This window comes from Cibotium barometz, chromosome 3 (genome assembly GCF_041138505.1).
Source record: "Cibotium barometz isolate CiBa-2024 chromosome 3, ASM4113850v1, whole genome shotgun sequence".
Classification (NCBI taxonomy): domain Eukaryota; kingdom Viridiplantae; phylum Streptophyta; class Polypodiopsida; order Cyatheales; family Cibotiaceae; genus Cibotium; species Cibotium barometz.
In genome coordinates, this window is record NC_141048.1 from 27,971,471 (window position 1) to 27,989,909 (window position 18,439).

The following is an 18,439-nucleotide window of genomic DNA, read 5'->3' on the forward strand; positions in this document are numbered from 1 at the left end:
AAACCCCTTCATTTGGACTCACATGCTATACTTACATATTTTTAGGTGAAACCCCCATGCTCGAAGAGATGGAGTGAATTTCCTACCGCAGAAGATTAGAAGAAATTCAACCGTTTAAATTATAACTTGACAATATGGCCACATTCTAGACATATTTGTCTAACCTCTCACCATTGGATCTTCAATGATGACCTTCACATTTGCCAAGATCTTAAATATAAAATCACATGTTGCTTTAGAATAAAAAATGGAGAAAATATATTTATAAAAAAATAGTTAGATACCTAAAAACAATCCCAATAAATCAAGTTAAGCTCAGATGCAATGTGTTCTTTTCATGTACGAATTGGGATGATCATTGGACTTTGGATGCAGAAGTACTAAGCATTTTATGTGACATATTCTATAGTAAAGAAAGTTGGAAAAAGCAAATACCAAAATTTCTGTGCAATGAAACAATCCCTAAAATAAATTGGATTTTCAATCAGGAGGTGCCATATAAATACCCACTATACGTATAATGTGTCCAAACACCATGTTACTAAATTCCAAACATAACCATGAGAGATTCGACCTTTAAATTATGGAGATGCCTATTTCCAGGCTACCTTCAGGGTGCCCAACTGTCAAAAGGGTGCCCCTTTTCTTGCAACCACCCATATGGATGATGTAAGTACATTAGCTCTCTTGTGCAATGATGCTCTTCAGTACGAGGTAGAAGGTTTTACAAGTGAAGATGAATTTCAACAAAATGATAGAGGGTACCCAAAAATATTAAGCACATGGGGAAGATTCAATAGAGAGGAGAGTCCTCTTCATCTACTTCACATTCAAGCATTAACCTTTAGAAGGATGAGGTGCTTGTCAACAATGATGAAAATCAAAAGGTATCTACTTTTCCCTTGCATACAAGTTCTTGAGTCAAGCAAAAGGCAAGAGAGTTGGTGAACTTGGAAAGGATGCAACATTGATAGAATATCTTAAGTAGTTCAAGAAACCATAATTCCTAGTATTTCACAAAAAATCTCCAATGATCAAGTTATGGTGTCATTGTTTTGTCAATAAAAACACTTTCTAGATATCTAGGTGGATATCCACTATGGTGGAATGTTGACAAAATAATGATTTTGGAAAAGCAATTAGCTTTACATATATTTGGACAAGGGTTAGGAGTTCATGCATTCAAAAATACATATTATTTAACATACTTATAATATGCACTGGCATGTTAAATAGAAGAACAAGTTGTCCAGCCACAATGTGCCAATGATAAAGTACATAGATAACAGAAAAAATTGACTCCCTATCATGTATTTACAAATGACAATGAGTTTAATATATGACTTGACATTCCACACTATTTTTTATTCTCTTATTCCATCCTTTTGATCTAAGAATTGTAAATCTAGAGACTTACATGTAAACATTATCTTTGTAATTCAAATGTCTGAAGTTGAGAAAAATTTGATAAAGACATTTACAGGCATGTTTATCTTATTTTATTTGCCTGGTAGCTATATGTGGTTTCATTAACTTTTGTAATTCTTGAAAAATCTTGCATCTAAAGCTCTCACTAGTGCAAGGGCTTGGAACTAACCACTCCTCACTTTTAAAGTCGGGCAAAGTTAGGCTTTATAGTGACATAAATCAGTAAATCATTAATGTGGTGCATTATAAAAAGTCATAGAAAAATATATTACTTTGTGCAAGTGATCTTGGAATTCTTCCCTTTATATTGATACTCTCCAATAAATGTGTGAATAACATCAAATATATCTATAATAGACTCCACATGTTTCTAATCCATAACAGTTGAAGGATACACATCTATAAACATAATAAAAAGCATCATGTAAGTATTAAAAGATATACCTACGCAAAATATGTTTAAAATAAAAAAATATTCTTACAATTTGGGCGATGGAGAGGAAGCTCTTTGTGTCTTTTTGGTAAGAAACGTTCTTTGTGTGCATGTACACATGCTATATAAGAACTTCTTTAATAGATTTGTTATTTTGTCCAAGTTTAAAATACTGTATCCTTCCCTTCCATGATGAGATAAACTCATTCAAACTTGATCGTCAAGACTTATGTATTTGTAGAAGAACCTAGCTTTCTTTTCTAATCATTGTGAGTATCTAATTGTTATCTTAATCTAGTGTATTGGATATAAAAGTAGAAGTAATAGATGAATAAGGGCGTCGAGTATGTAACATTGATTTTAGTAATGTATTAGAAAATGATATACATTTAGATAAGCAAGTCATTGAGAATTATTATAGAAGAGGGTGGTTTAAGCTTCCCAACCTAACCATTTCCTTTAGGAAGTATTGGTTATTTGATTAGAGAGTAGAGGAATGGCTTACACAAGAGGGATTCACACACCTCTTGGATTCTTATCCTCTCCAAAAGGACTTCCATGATCCCAACAAAAGAGATCTAACCACTAGCACTATGGTTCATTACTAGAGAGCATTGAGGTTCTTAAGCTATAAGCATGGAAAGGTGGACCACTTCAAACTGGTAGGAGCCTATGTGTAAAGGGGAAATTTGGTGAGTGGTTGAAAACCTGAGTAAATTTTTGTTTAAATTGAAAGGAAATTATTGAAAAGAGTTAAAGCAAATTCAAATTCTTTGACACGGAGAAAGATATAGTAATCATATCATTGCATGCAAAGATACAATAATCATAATGAGGACTTGACATTCATTGCATGGAACTCCATGTTTCCCTCAATTCTCTCTTCATGTTCTCAATGTCCCCTCCTGCTACATCCCCTACACCCTAGCTCCTTTCTCTGCTATGGCATCTCAGAAGTGCAAATCTAGAGCATCACCACAGGTTGCCCGAGTTGGGTGTGTGTGTTATGAATTTTCAAGTGTGTGTGTGTGTGTGTGTGCGCGCGCGCGCTTGTGTTTTTATAGGTCTATGTAATAAGCATGTACACACACACTATTAACACACATACACACACACACACACACATAAAGGAGTAATTGTTTTAAAGTAAATTTCCATGCATAAGGAGAAGTTACCTGTTTTTGATTGCTTCCACCATCCAAAATTTGAGGATGAACCAGTGAAGGCCTTTTGCACAATAGTGGTAAATATTAATAGGAGTATGGCTTGAATGCGGAGGGAGAAAACCCAAGACAATTAACAAAAGAGGAGGTACCCTTGGGGAATTGGCTCCGGGTGTTCACAGATCCTCTAGGTAAGGATGGAAAGGGTAGACTAAAAACTACTCTTCCTCAACACTGTGCCACCATATACAGGTTATACAAACAGATGTGCCCAAAATATGGAGAACACCATATTAGTGAATTTGGAAATTTCCCAATTCCCATTTTTGAATACTTAAAAAAGGGGACATGGATAACATGTTTATAAGTTTCTCAAAACCCTATCATATGACCTATCGTTGGAAAGCGCTTGAAAAATGGAATCTAAAGAGCTATAAAGCGCTCATTTTGGATTAGTGGTGTTCAAGTTATGGTTAATCCAAACTTTTGACCACGTGTCCCAAACTTGTGGGAAATTCCCATATTCCCCAATATGGTGTTGGAGGGTGAAAACCCAAAACAATTAACAAAGGAGGAGGTACCCTTGGTGGGGCATTGGCTCAGGGTGATCACACAAAGACTTTGCATAAGGACGGAAAGGTTAGACTCTTCCTCAACATTGTGCCACCATATATAGGTTATACAAATAGATGTACTAATCAAAATACCCTAGCTATGTAGTCGGCCTATCATTTACTCAAAGGTACATTTACTAGGTTTGCATTAGGCCAGTTAAGCAGGACAAATTTGGGGTGAGGTTGTGAAGAAAATGATAAAAGATAATCACTTGCCCAGAAAGGCATCTCAATGGATCATTGTAAACAAAGATTCTCCAAGTTTGTTACACGATATATCATCTTCTAAGACAACCCATCCTAAAGAAGGATGTGGGTGTCGAAGTCACATGAGAGGTGCAATATAATTGCTAGATAAACTTCTTATCTAGGTGACATAGAGAGTATAACAAGAAGTGGGAAAATACAATGAGACATCTGAGAGTGTGGAGGCAACAAAGAGTGAACTACATTGGACAAAAGGTGACCTTGATGTGATGATGTCTTCTCAGATTTGGTGGGCTAAAAGAAGCCGAGATGATGTAAAATTATCCAATGATTCAAAAGATGCGGGAGAAAGTAGAGATTTCTAAGAGTGCATTTGTAAACGCATAGGTAATTACACTGTCCTTTCAAACAATTCAGTATTTTCATTCCCATGATTATTTTTGAATAATTTATGTCCTCCTTTTTTGTAATAGGATGATTTGGAGAAGAAGTGACAGGGTTGTTATTATGAAGCCATGCTCCATGAGTCATTTATGATGCACACGAAGAGATAACAATATTTATTCTCCATTGTTCAATGACCACCAAAAATCCCTAGGCATAGCCATAGCTTGCTAGTTGTGGTTGATATGTGCAAGGGTTATAGTCTTTCTTTTGTTAATGAGGACAATGTTGGTGGTGTTTACATATTTCCATGTAAACACCAATACCATGCTTTTTGTTTTGCACACCTTTTAACTACATTGGACAAAAGGTTACCTTGATAAGATGATCAATGTCTTTTCATGTGGATGTTGGTGGGCTAAAGAGCCGAGATGTAAAATTATCCAATGATTCAAAAATTGTGGAAGAAAGTAGAGATTGCTAAGAGTGCATTGGTAAAAGCATAGGTAATTACACAGTCCTTTCAAACAATTAAGTATTTTCATTCCCATTATTATTTTGAATAATTTTTGTCCTCTTTTGTAATAGACTGATTTGGAGAAGAACTGACAGGGTTGTTATGAAGCCATGCTCTATGAGTCATTTATTATGCACATGGAGAGATAACAGTATTTGTAAGATTCCTCCCTCTAGCTTTTGGTGTAAGAACCTCCCTTTTTGATCTTATAAATTATTCCCCTCTCTGAAATAAAAGAAATATCTAGTTTTACCCTGTTTTGGCCTAGAGAGAGAAAATGTCTAGAGAGAGATAATCCAAAATTGAGATATTTTTGGATATAAAGATCCTCCTAGTGTCTAAAATTGTTTCCCCTGAAACAAAAATTCAAAAAGAACTTTCCAATGTGCAATTGGAGTTAATTGAAAATAGTTGAAATGGACCTTAGCCTAAGGGTTCAGATTTTCAGAAATTTTTGAATTATGCTCCAATTGAGGTTCCTATGGACCAATAAGATTAATCCAAATGTAGGGAGGAGATAAATTGAAGAAAAAAAGAAAATCTCCCAAAAATGAGTAAATACTCACATAAGATGAAGAGTTGACTAAGGACAAGGTTATTAGTTAAAAAAAGAAGAGATATTTAGAGGAAATAATGCATTTTTGACACCTCAGTGTGGGGGATTCCCCTCATGAAGGAGGTGCCTATTTCACATGTGTGGAGGCATTTTAAACTCATAAATAATGAGATATTTTCATGTATCCTCTCTCATGTTTCAACTAGATCCAAAAAGTAAGCTAAACTGACTTAAAAATGGTCAAAAATTGACCAAACTGATCTGGAAAATTCTAGAATTAGTTTGCTTGGTTAGAGGCTCATTTTTTCCTACAAATAGAATCCTCCCCATTTGTAAAAGCTTAATGGTGTTTATGCACTGTTACTCTGCTTCTGTCGTCCTGAGCCATTTAACATTGAATTTCTTGATAATTCAATTGTTTTTGGCCTAATCCTCTCCACGTAAATTTGGTGGCCACTCTTGCTGCAAACAACAGTAGAACTCTCAATCCCTCAAGCCAAAGGAAAGCTCACAAAACTCTATGTAAGTTAATAATTCTACTTTTTTCTAATTCTAATCTATGGTTTTCTTAAATTTTATGCTTTGTAAATGTTTGAATTAAAATCTGATACTATGCCTTGATGGAAAGGCCACCCCCTTCTCTTCTTTACAATTCATCCCTTCTTAATCCTAGAAAGTTTAATTAAAAGATTGATTAAACTCTTTTCATTGTTTACTCTCTAAAAGAGTAATTCCTTCCGTTTGTGCATTCTAAAACATTTATTTTTATTTTAAAAGTGTTATTCTCATTAAAATTGAATTTATGCATAGAAAGATGCATAAAAGATTTATTTTTATTTCAAAAGTGTCATTCTCATTAAAATTGAATTTATGCATAGAAGGATGCATAAAAGATTTATTTTTATTTCAAAAGTGTCATTCTCATTAAAATTGAATTTATGCATAGAAGGATGCATAATAAAAGATTTATTTTTATTTCAAAAGTGTCATTCTCATTCAAATTGAATTTATACATAGAAGGATGCATAATAAAAGATTTATTTTTTATTTCAAAAGTGTCATTCTCATTCAAATTGAATTTATGCATAGAAGGATGTATAAACGATTTATTTTTATTTCAAAAGTTTCATTCTCATTAAAATTGAATTTATGCATAGAAGGATGCATAAAAGATTTTTTTTTATTTCAAAAGTTTCATTCTCATTAAAATTGAATTTATGCATAGAAGGATGCATAAAAGATTTATTTTTATTTCAAAAATGTCATTCTCATTAAAATTGAATTTATGCATAAAAAGATGCATAAAATATTTATTTTTATTTCAAAAGTGTTATTCTCAATAAAATTGAATTTATGCATAGAAGAGTAGATAGCCCTATAGGCATAACCACCAGTGATAATAGCAAATCCACAAGTGGTGGATTTCACATATAATATATATATCGGCTAGCCCCATGCCCATCTACAACACCTACAATATATACACAAGCTCTTAATTAAATGATAAAGAAGAGAATCTTGCAAGACCTCATAAGGGGCCATATCCAAAATGGGATAAGTAGTTCTTGGATGGGATCTGTGAGGTCCCTCTACCCCCTCCATGCATCGCGGACTCGTAGCTGACAGCGGAAGCAGCCCCCTCATGTGCGGGGCAGGGTTTCTCACTCGGGGCCTCGCCCACGAATGTCCGGGCACGAGACTAGGGTGATGGTCACTACGAAAACCGAAACCGGAAAAATTTCCCATGCCCGGAAAGCAGGGATGATTCCACCTTTTTGATTTTTTAACGAATTTTTCTAACAAGATCAAAACCTAAACTATCCTTCACCTGAATAAACCAGATAGAAGGAAACTATCGCTGATAATATTTGATCATCTGAGCAATTCAACGTTTTTTTCCTAATCAAGATCAGGCATAGCCGTTGATCCACTCAATTGAGAAATTTATCAGGGAATTAACTAACTACTCGAATCCTAGCGTAATCCTAAGATTTTTTAGTTTGATTATTAAAACTCCACTGATTCCAGCCTAACCCCATCCGGCCCATGGGTTAGCCACCACTCTACCACTAGAATTGTAGAACCAAACAAGTACTCACCCACCCATAATAGAATGCCTTTCTTAACTTTAGCTTTAGAAAACAGGTACGCACACACTCCTCTTTAAAAATTTAATATAAAAAAAATCCATTGACAAAACAGATCTGGTCACAGATTTCATAACTCAAAATTTCCATTCAATTCCTTGTTTCACAAAAAGAGTACCACTCTGGACTCTCCATTGGGAACAGCTGGTCAACGAGATCCAGTAAAACAGATTACAATAATCATTTCGTCAACATTCATATATATCTTCCACGACATACGCATGGGTGTCCTAAGCACCGTGAGCCCTGGCCAGAATCCTCTAGGATCCTCCTTAGGTGTCCTGGTACTTCACTCAAGGATCGCTTTGTTGGCCCTCGCCCATCGTACTGGAAGCACACCATTTTTCACCATACCCAGGCTGGTCAAGACCTGGGTTTTTGCCACGTGAGCTGTCCCTTGAACACTCCCCGCTAGCTGTTGCAATCGAACTTCCCTTAGATAAACACATATGCCAAATGCTCCCTCCAACCAGCATTCTGGCGTAAGACAGTCCTTTAAGAAAACAGGGTTTCTATGCAAGTTTTCAGTTTTGATTTTGTTTTTGAATACAATGGTTATATCTTAATTTCGTATCCCAATACTTCTAGATCACAGGTCTGGATTCCCAAGCAGAATTCCTCGAATTCTGTAATCTTGATCCTCATATCAAAATCAAAGGTCTCAACTTAGTTTCAGATTCGATGGGTGATTTGAGTGGATTTTTCCTGAAGACACATCGTCATTGATTGAAACTAACGAAGAAATTAGGTCTTGGTCAAAAGTCTGAATCAGAGTTTGAGTCTGGAAAGGTTCTTCCTGAACTATCTTTCTTGAAAGATAATATTTCAATTTCTCTTTTTCTAAATTTCGTTCATTGAATATTTGCTTACAGATTTCTAAACTAAACATGAATTCCTAGGAAGAATAAAATAATCATTTATCTCGATCTCCGACTTCGATAGTTTATTTGAATTTTCTCATTCCCATCTTAGTGAATATGAAACGGTAGAATTTCCTCTCACATATTATGTACTTATTCATTTTTCTAATTTTTGTAGAAATTAACAGAGGATTAGAGAGAACCCTTATTTAAATATAAAAATTTTATATGCATCTATTTATGCATAAAATCCAATTCTGATGAAAGTCACACTTTTATCATCATAAAAATCATTTATGATGAAAATCACTCTTTTAATATGAAAGAATTTCTTTTATGCATACATTTATGCATAAAAATCATTTATGATGAAAATCACACTTTTAATATATAAAAAAATCTTTTATGCATATATTTATGCATACAAATCATTTATGATGAAAATCACTCTTTTAATATGAAAGAATTTCTTTTATGCATACATTTATGCATAAAAATCATGTATGATGAAAATCACATCTTTAACATAAAAGAATTTCTTTTATGCATCCATTTATGCATAAAATCATTTATGATGAAAATCAAACTTTTAATATATAAAAAAAATCTTTTATGCATATGTTTATGTATACAAATCATTTATGATGAAAATCACTCTTTTAATATAAAAGAATTTCTTTTATGCATAAAAGTCATTTATGATGAAAATCACACTTTAAATATAAAAAACCTCTTTTATGCATACAAATAATTTATGATGAAAATCACTCTTTTAATATAAAAGAATTTCTTGTATGCATACATTTATGCATAAAAATCATTTATGATGAAAATCACACTTTTAATATTAAAAAAAATTCTTTCATGCATATGTTTATGCATACAAATCATTTATGATGAAAATCACTCTTTTAATATAAAAGAATTATTTTTATGCATACATTTATGCATAAAAATTATTTATGATAAAAATCACACTTTTAATAATAAAAAAATCTTTTAGGCATATATTTATGCATACAAATCATTGATGATGAAAATCACTCTTTTAATATAAAAGAATTTCTTTTATGCATCCATTTATGCATAAAAATCATTCATGATGAAAATCACATCTTTAACATAAAAGAATTTCTTTTATGCATCCATTTATGCATAAAAATCATTTATGATGAAAATCATGCTTTTAATATTAAAAAAATTCTTTAATGCATACAAATCATTTATGATGAAAATCACTCTTTTAATATAAAAGAATTTCTTTTATGCATACATTTATGCATAAAAATCATTTATGATGAAAATCACACTTTTAATATTAAAAAAATCTTTTATGCATACAAATAATTTATGATGTAAATCACTCTTTTATGATCAAAATAAGAATTTCAATATGCTTCCTTCTATGCATAGAATTTAATTCTAAAGAAAGTAACACTTTTTTTTAATAAAATATTTTTAGTAAGCATTTTTCTATACCTAGGATGAAAAATAACACTTTAAGAATACATATATGATGGGAATTACTCTTTTTGAATTAAAAAAAGTAAAACTTATTTTTCACAATTTTAAAAATTTTTGCTATAACCTCCTTTGTATGGCTGACCATTTTTTAATTTTTAACTCTCTAAATTTAATTAGAAGTTCACCAAGAGTATTTAAATCATTCTAATGTAAACATTTTCTACTTATCAAAGGGAAACATTATGAAAAACTTGATTTTATCCCTTAATCATTCATCTAGGATAAAGAATGGATGGATTAACTAAAGAAGAGAGGGGAATGCCTTTTTTCAATGAGGCATAACATCATATTCAATTTAGAGAAGACAAAAATCATAAAAAACCATAAAATGAATAGAAAAGAGAAGAATCTCCAACTTACAAGGAGAATTTGAGAGCTTTCCTTTGGCTTGATGGTTTGAGGGATCTACTCTTGTTTGAAACAAGAGTGGCCACCAATCTTTAGAAGAGGGAAGGTCAAAAACTAATGAATTATGAGTAAATTCACAGTTTTTGGCTCTTGGGAGAAGTAGGGTAACAGTGCAAAAACATCAATTTGGTCAATTTTGACTATTTTTGGGTCAGTTTAGTTCACTTTTTGGATCTAGTTGAAACAGGAGAGAGGAGAGATAAAAATATCTCATTATTTGGGAGTTTAAAAATCTCCCACACATGTGAAATAGGCGCCTCCTTCATGAGGGGAATTCCCCCATACTGAGGTGTCAAAAATGCATCATTTCTTCTAAATATCTCTCTTTTTTAACTATATTAACCTTGTCCTTAGTCAACTCTTCATCTTATGTGAGTATTTACTCATTTTTGGGGGATTTTCCTTTTATTCTTCCATTTATCTCCTCCCTACTTTTGGATGAATCTTATTGGTCCATAGGAACCTTAATTTAAATTTTTTCGAAAAATCTGGACCCCTAGGATAAGGCCTCTTGGGGAAAGATTATACTTGATTTGTAATGCACCTTCTCCTGAAAATCTTTTTGAACTTCTGTTTCGGGGGAACTTATTTTAATAAGAAGAGATGTTTTTCCATCCAAAAATATTTAAAAACTGAATTACCACTCTCTAGAAGATTTTCTCTCTCTAGGCCTGGTAGAAATAAGATCTTTTATATTTCTGAAGAGGGATTTGATTACAGGGGAAGATGCTGGACATCTTGAGAGGTTGGGGAGGAATCTTACATTCTCTCCCACTTGAAAAACACGAGATGCCCTCATCTCGCAAACTGGGGTAATTTCGATCAGCTTCATTCTTCAAGTGGCATCTTCAAAAGGATAGAACTTCCATTTTACCAATATTTCTCTAAGAATTTTGTTCCTGGGAATATTTTCTCGAACATCAACAATTTCTTCAGGTTGGAGTTCCATCTGCCTTTGGGTTGAAGAGGTTAGGATTTCATCATCAAGCACATGATTTGAGCTTGGCACATAATTCTTAGGCTTACATGAAATACATTATGAACTTTGAGATGAGGAGGCAGAAGAAGTTCATAGGCTAAGTCATCTACTTTCTTTGTAATCAAATATGGCCCACAATATCTGGGGGATAACTCCTTGTACTTTCCAAGAGATAGAGAACTTCTTTTGGGCCGTACTCTAATGAAGACCATATCTGCTTCTTCAAACTTTTTGTCTATCCTCTTCTTATTTGCATATTGCTTCTGTCAATCCTGGGCAGCTTTAATATCTTTACGAATTGACTGCATCTACTGCTCCATGTCGTCAAGCATCTGTTTGGACATCTCGACCGTAATCAATGGGTCGAACCAAGTTAATGGAGTTAAGCAATCTTGTCCATACAAAGCTTTAAAAGGGCTCATCCCAATACTTCTATGATAAGAAGCATTGTAGGAGAACTCGACTAGGTACAGATAGCTTAGCCACTTCTTGGGTTCCCTGCCACCACAGCATGACCGAAGTATATCTTCGATTACTTGGTTTACCCTTTCAGTTTGACCATCGATCTCAGGGTGATAAGTTGTGCTGAGATCCAAGAAAGTTCCCACGGCTTAGAAAAATGCAGTCCAAAACCTTGAAGTAAACTTGGGATCTTGATCACTTACTATTCTCCTGGGTAGGCCATGTAATCTGAAGATTTCTTTGAGGAACACTCTGGCCACATCTACTGCAGGTGTAGTTTTCTTTTACTGGAATCAAATGGGCAACTTTGGTTAGTCTCTCAACTACCACGAAAATGGAGTTGTAACCTGATTGCACTGAAGATAATCCAGTAATAAAATCCATACTGATACATTCCCACTTCATTTGGGGATGTCCAATGGATGTAACTTCCCAGGCATTTTTACTCTTTCAGCTTTGACTTTTTGGCCTGTCAGACATTGACGTACATGATTTAGTACATCCTTTCAGACCAGGCCAAAAGAAGCTTTTCTTTACAGACATGTAGGTTTTGATGAAACCTGGATGTCCTACTATAAGGCTGTCATGGGATTCATTCAAAATTTAACCCTTGGTTCCCTCATCATTGGGAATGCATAGCTTGCGATTATAATACATAATGCCATCATACAGGCTATACCCTTGAACTCTGTTCAACTCCTCTCGAGTTTTGCTTTCCTGCATAAGTAGGGTAGCAATAGGGCCAAAGAATCTATCCTGCATGGTCTTCTCTCTTCCTTCAATAATCAAGGGATTTGATACTACAATAATTGCAAGCAAGGAGGCTTTTTTGCTGAGGGCATCTGCTATCGTACATTTTCTTTGCCTGGGCGGTACTTGATTTCAAAATCAAATTCCTACACGGTCTGCATCCACCTTCTTTGGTGCATGTTGAGATCCTTCTGAGTGAAGATCCACTTTAAACTTTGATGATCATCAAAGTGAATCTTTGTCCTAGTAGGTAATGTCTCCACAACTTCAAGGCATATACTACTGAAAGTAGTTCCACAACTCCAGGGCATATACTACTGAAAGTAGTTCCAGGTCGTGGACAGCATAATTCTTCTCATGCGTTCTGAGTTTTCGGGATTCATAGGCCACTGCATGACCTTCCTACATAAGTGCACCTCCCAGGGAAAACCCACTGGCACCAGTTACTACCTCAAAGGGTAGAGAGAAATCTGGCAGCTTCAGAACCGAATTGGTTACCAAGGCAGCAGTCTTCAGCTTATCAAAAGCACTCTGGCACCTGGTAGACCATTGAAACGGGATATTCTTCTTGAGAAGATTAGTCAAGGGGGAAGCTATGAGAGCATAGTTTGGTATAAAAATTCTATACCAACCAGTCAATCCCAAGAATCCTCTGACTTCTTTCACTGTCTTTGGTTCAGGCCAATCTATGACTACTTGGACTTTTGCAAAATCTGGAGAAATTCCATCTTTGGATACTAGAAAGCCCAAGTATTCAACGTGGTCGCCAGCGTAGAAAGTGCATTTGCTCTTTTTGGCAAAGAGTTGGTGCTTCCTTAGAATCTCAAGAACTTTTGTGACATGAGCTCCATGGTCAGCTGTATTCTTTGAGTAAATAAGAATATCATCAAAGAAAACAAGAACAAAATCATCCAAGTATTCTCTGAGAATGTCTTGCATTAAGCGATTGAATGTAGCTGGGGCATTTGTCAATCCAAATGGCATGACAGTGAATTCATAATGCCCATACCGAGTATTGATCGCTGTCTTTGCTCATTAATCCTGATCTGGTAATACCCTGATTTGAGATCTATCTTTGTGAAGATCTGGGCTCCACTTAGCCAGAAGCTCATCAATTATGGGAATAGGATACTTATTCTTAACTGTCAGCTAATTTAGACCTCTGTAGTCCACACAGAGTCTAAGCATTCCATCTTTCTTTTTCTGGTTTGCAGGGTAGTATGTCCACGCTTGTTGCGACGACCGCCATGCAATGCTGTGGGTTGGCAGAACCTCTCATTGGAAATGATTCTATTAAAGCTGAAAATGGTGCGTGGCATCATTCTATATCATTCCACGCCTCAGAATTTCAGACTTTCATGCCAAGTCTACAGACTCCTTAGTTGTTTTATTCCTAAGGAGAAAATAATAGCTCCCTTGTTAGTAAGTGAACGTTTGTATCAGGGCATGGCTATGGCCTAGTACCGTCGTCTTATGCGACTCCCGAGGAGATTTTGAATTCTGAAGCCGAGTTGCTCTATGTACATATTGCAACTTTTATATAAATAAAGAAATGTTTTCTAGAGAAAAATTCCCTGTTGTATAAGTGATTGTGAAATTGTTTTTCGAACCTCATAAGTCTTAGGATCTCGTGGATGATATCAAAATAAAAATTCAATAATATATAAATTTTTTGTAGAATCATGAGACGAGTAAACCGTATGGCCGTCAGCCAGACCCTCTCTCTTAAGATGATGAGCTTGACCCTGATGTTTGCAAGGCTCTTCATAGGACTCAGCCAAGACCCTCTCAAAGGAGAAGGAGAGAACCTAGGCGAGGCTGTGGAGAAATGGGTGGAAGCCATGGAAGAATATTTTGACGTCACAGGCTACAATGAGCGGAGCTAAATGGCTCTTGCCAGGCTGAAAATAGTGGAAATAGCTAGGGTAGCATGGAGGAACCACTGTGACACCAACCGTCTGGACAGAAATACTTAGTCCTGGAACGATCTAAAAACCTATTTGAAAAAGAGATTTTGTCCCCCTGGATTTTTGGAAATCAAAATGAACGAATTATTAGAGCTAAAGTAGGGGAGAAAAACCATCGAGGAATATCACCAGGCCTTTGCTCTTCTACTCAAATATTCACCACCTCTAGATGAAGAACAACTCATGGCCAAGTTCATTCGGGGAATGAACGAACCCTTGGACACACTGGTCAAAAATGCCAAGCCAGTGTCCGGCATGGCTGACGCTGTAAGAATGGCATGGCAGTGTCCGGCATGGCTGACGCTGTAAGAATGGCAAAGGATTTTGCCAAAGCCTTTATAGGAAAGGTCCCTCTAACTTTAAAACCCAAAGCCTGCACCCTCTAACTTTAAAAGATTTCAAACCCAGGGAACTTTCCACCCCCGAAGAGGCAAGGCCCGAATTAGAATCAGGATGTAGGAAGATTCCAAAGTGAAGGAAGATCCTTCCCCCAGAATACTTTCTTAGGAGCCCCACCTCTTTCAAGAAATCAGAGAGATGAGCTCAGAAGTGAAAACCAATGTTTTGGTTGCCAAGGTTTTGGTCACTAGCTGAAAGACTACCCCCGACCTCCTGCCATGTCAAGGGGACATGGAAGTCAAGGACCCTGAGTTCAGAGACCAACTCCTTCATACCAATTGTCAGGCGTTTTTCTGAGACGTCTTTTTGGCTAGTGTACATACGTGTGCGTGGCAGTTGTAAAGAGTTTGGTTTGGAGAGCGTGTGCACATGTTCTGGGTGGATGCTTTTGGTTTTGGGCTGGTTGCAGGCTTGTCTGGTGAAAGGTCAGATGGAGGTGATATCAACCATTTGGCAGCTCTCCATGTGTACGTGTCCCCAAGGATCGTGGGCTGTATTTGGAATGTGGAAGGCATGGGCATTAAAAACTGAAGGGGCCGGTGTTGCCTTGAGAGAGAGGTGTGTGGAGATTGGGAAGCATGGGAATAATAGTGGATGATGGCTAAGGTTGTTTGGACATCATGTGAAAGCATTATGTGGCTTTCCTTTAGGCTTAGGTGAAATAAAAAATAAATATTTAATATTTAATGGCCAAAAAAAGCAAAGAAGGCGTGGAGCGCTGAAGGGCTGCCAACGCGCACGTTCTCGAAGGTTGGCGACGGTGGTGAATCGGTAGCTCTTGCAGATAAACAAGTGAAGGTCGTCTTGTGATGGGGGGGCTCTCTAGCACAACTGAGGAGCGCAGGGCGGATGCTGCAGATGTGATATTGGTGGAACGCGGCTGACAGCGCAGAGGTGGTGGGAGCCTCCCCGTGTGAAGAGAAGGTAAGAGGATAGACGTGGCCTCCCTGGGCAGAGGGTGTGAAGAGGTGAGGTTGGTACACAGCTGAAGGGCTGGCGCTTGCAGAGAGCAAGAGGAGCGCAGTGTAGCTGCGCTGCAGGTATACGGAGTGGAGACCCTCCCGTGTGAAAAGGCGAGTGGTGACTGGAGTGGGTTGACAGGCTGCCAGCGTGAGTGGACGGGCTGGTGAGCCTATGGACTGTGGGCACAGCTGCAGGACACACACAGAGGAGACCTCCCGTATGAGAGAAGACGGCGATGGGCGCAAGGTAAGAAGAGTGTGAAGTGTGGACAACGTGTGAAGAGGAGAGAGCCTAGTGGGCGTGTGAAGTGTGGAGCCGCCTCGAAAGTGATGCTGCTGGGAGTGTGCAGATATCAGGGGCGAGGAGAGAAGGCAGAGGCTGGTGGGGCGCTGCTTGTGGATAAGAGACGGCGGGTGCTGGCATCAAAGGGAGCTGCTAGCGAGGACAAGAGGGATGCAGATAAGCTGCAGGTGATAGGCTGGCTGGTGTGGGCCGCCTAGAAGACAGGACAGAGGACAGAATGGGTGCCGAGTGAGGCAGAGACAGAGAAGTGTTGCTGCTTGGTGGTGGGCCGGTAGCAAGGCAGATAAGCTGCCTGGGTTTGTTGCGAGCTGACAGAGGATCAGCACAGAGACCAGAGAGTGAGAGAGAGAGATGATGGTCGAGCTGCTGCTGACGACACATGCAGAAGTGATGGGTCAGAGAGGACTCGAGGGTTAGCTGGTGTGGGCACCTTCTGGAGCGAGAGTGGCCGGGTTCATTTTGGTGTGGCTGGTACAGCTGGCAGGCGAGAGATCTTGTGGTGATTAGGGATGTGGTGTATCCTCGGCTGACAGGCCTGAGTGAGTGTTTTTTTATGGTTGTGTGAGTAAGGCTTCTGTGTCGAGAGAAGCTTGTATGAAATGTTTTGATCTGGAATATATTGCTGGGTGTTTACTTTGAGTACGGTGCCCCTGTTTTATGCTGTCTGTCTGGCGTGGGTTGGGTGGTGAAGTGCGAGGATTGTTCCAGCCGATGGTGGCTGGTGGTGCCCCCGTTCGGGTGAGTGTTTCCAAGTTTGCGAGGTGGAAGGGCTATAGAGGCAGGCTTTTCTTTCTTTTTTTCACCTCACATCCTTCTGGTGCCCCCACTGAGGATTTCTCAAGGATTGTTTGACTGAGGATCGGCTCTTTTTGGCATTGTGTGACTGAGGAGTGGCTCTGGCGTTGTTCTTTGCCTAGAAGGGCGTGTGTTCCACTGAGGAGAGCTCAGGGATTGTTACAGGCTGTCATGATGTGGTCTTATCCAGAGTTTCATGGCAGGAAGGGAGAAGATGTGTGTGACTTTTTGGAGCAGATGGAGTTGGCATGCATTAGCAACCATGTGACAGATGAAGAGCAGGTTCTGAAGCTGATAAGGATTTTCTTGAAGGGAGATGCCCGAAGCTGGCTGAAGGGTTTTGAAGCAAAGGATGCTGGTGTATTGACCCTGGACAGGTTGAAAGAAGGTCTTTTGGAGCGTTTTCAGCAAGTGGAGGATTCTGGTGTGATTTGGCAGGAGCTGAGCATCTTGAAGCAGGTACATGGACAATCACTGGATGATTTTGTGAAGGTATTTACATGTTTGTGGGGTAAGTGGTGTGTGACATTAAAGCAGGGAGTTCCTCCTATGTTTTTGAAGAAGAGCTTGTTTATTGATGGTTTGCTACCCCATTTGAGGGTCAGAGTTGAGTTGAAGAATCCCAGGTCATTTGATGATGCTGTTAGAGTTGCTAGGGAAAAGGAAGGCAAGGTTTTGAAGCAGATGGAGATGGGTATATATCCGTATGAAGGTGTTGTGTCTGCGAGGGATAAGCAGGTGAATCTGGTTGAGGTGGGTAAGAGTCCTATGCAAGGTTTGATTAGACAGGAGCCTCAAAGGCCGAGACAGGTGCAAAGAGGGATGTTCTATATGCCTTCTGATTTTTTTCCAAAGTTTGAAAAGCATGTGCAGGTGGATGAGAAGCAGGTGAAGGAGAAACGTGAAGATGAGAAGTTGCCAGTGGATTCTTCTTTGGATTTGGTCGTGGCTGTACAGGACAGTGATCTGGATGATATGCATGTGCATGGAAGCAAAGAGGATGATGCCTTGGGATTAGATGCTGATAAGAAGGAAGAGGAGATGGATACAGGGTGCTCCGAGGAAGATTCTTTGTTAGATTCTACGAGGGAGGAGGATGGGGTAGAGACTTCTGATGAAGTGAAGACGGATGCGGATGTGGAGAGCGTGGAGGAAGATCCTATCATTATGGATTTTCTGGGACAGCTGGATGATGGTATGGTACCTGCAATGAAAGGTATGGATGATGTGGATGCACTAGGTGCTGAGGAGTCTTTGGACGATGATACCAGGGGGGTTGGCAACACTGAAGAAGATATGCATGAGGATTTGGCTGATGAAGAGCATTGTGAGGTGAGCATTGTGCCTGAGGATGATATCTGGGAAGTTGCTAGCCTGGATGAGCAGGAACCAGAAGTGGAGATGGATGCTGATATGGCTGAGAGTGTAGCAAAGGCTTCTTTGCGGGTTGCTGAGATGCTGAAAGCAAGGTCCAAGGATGACAAGGATTCTGAGCTAGTTAAGCTGGATGGTTGTGAAGAGATGCCTGAAGTACAGGAGCTGGAAGTGCTTGTGGATGCTGCTGATGGAGAAGATGTGGA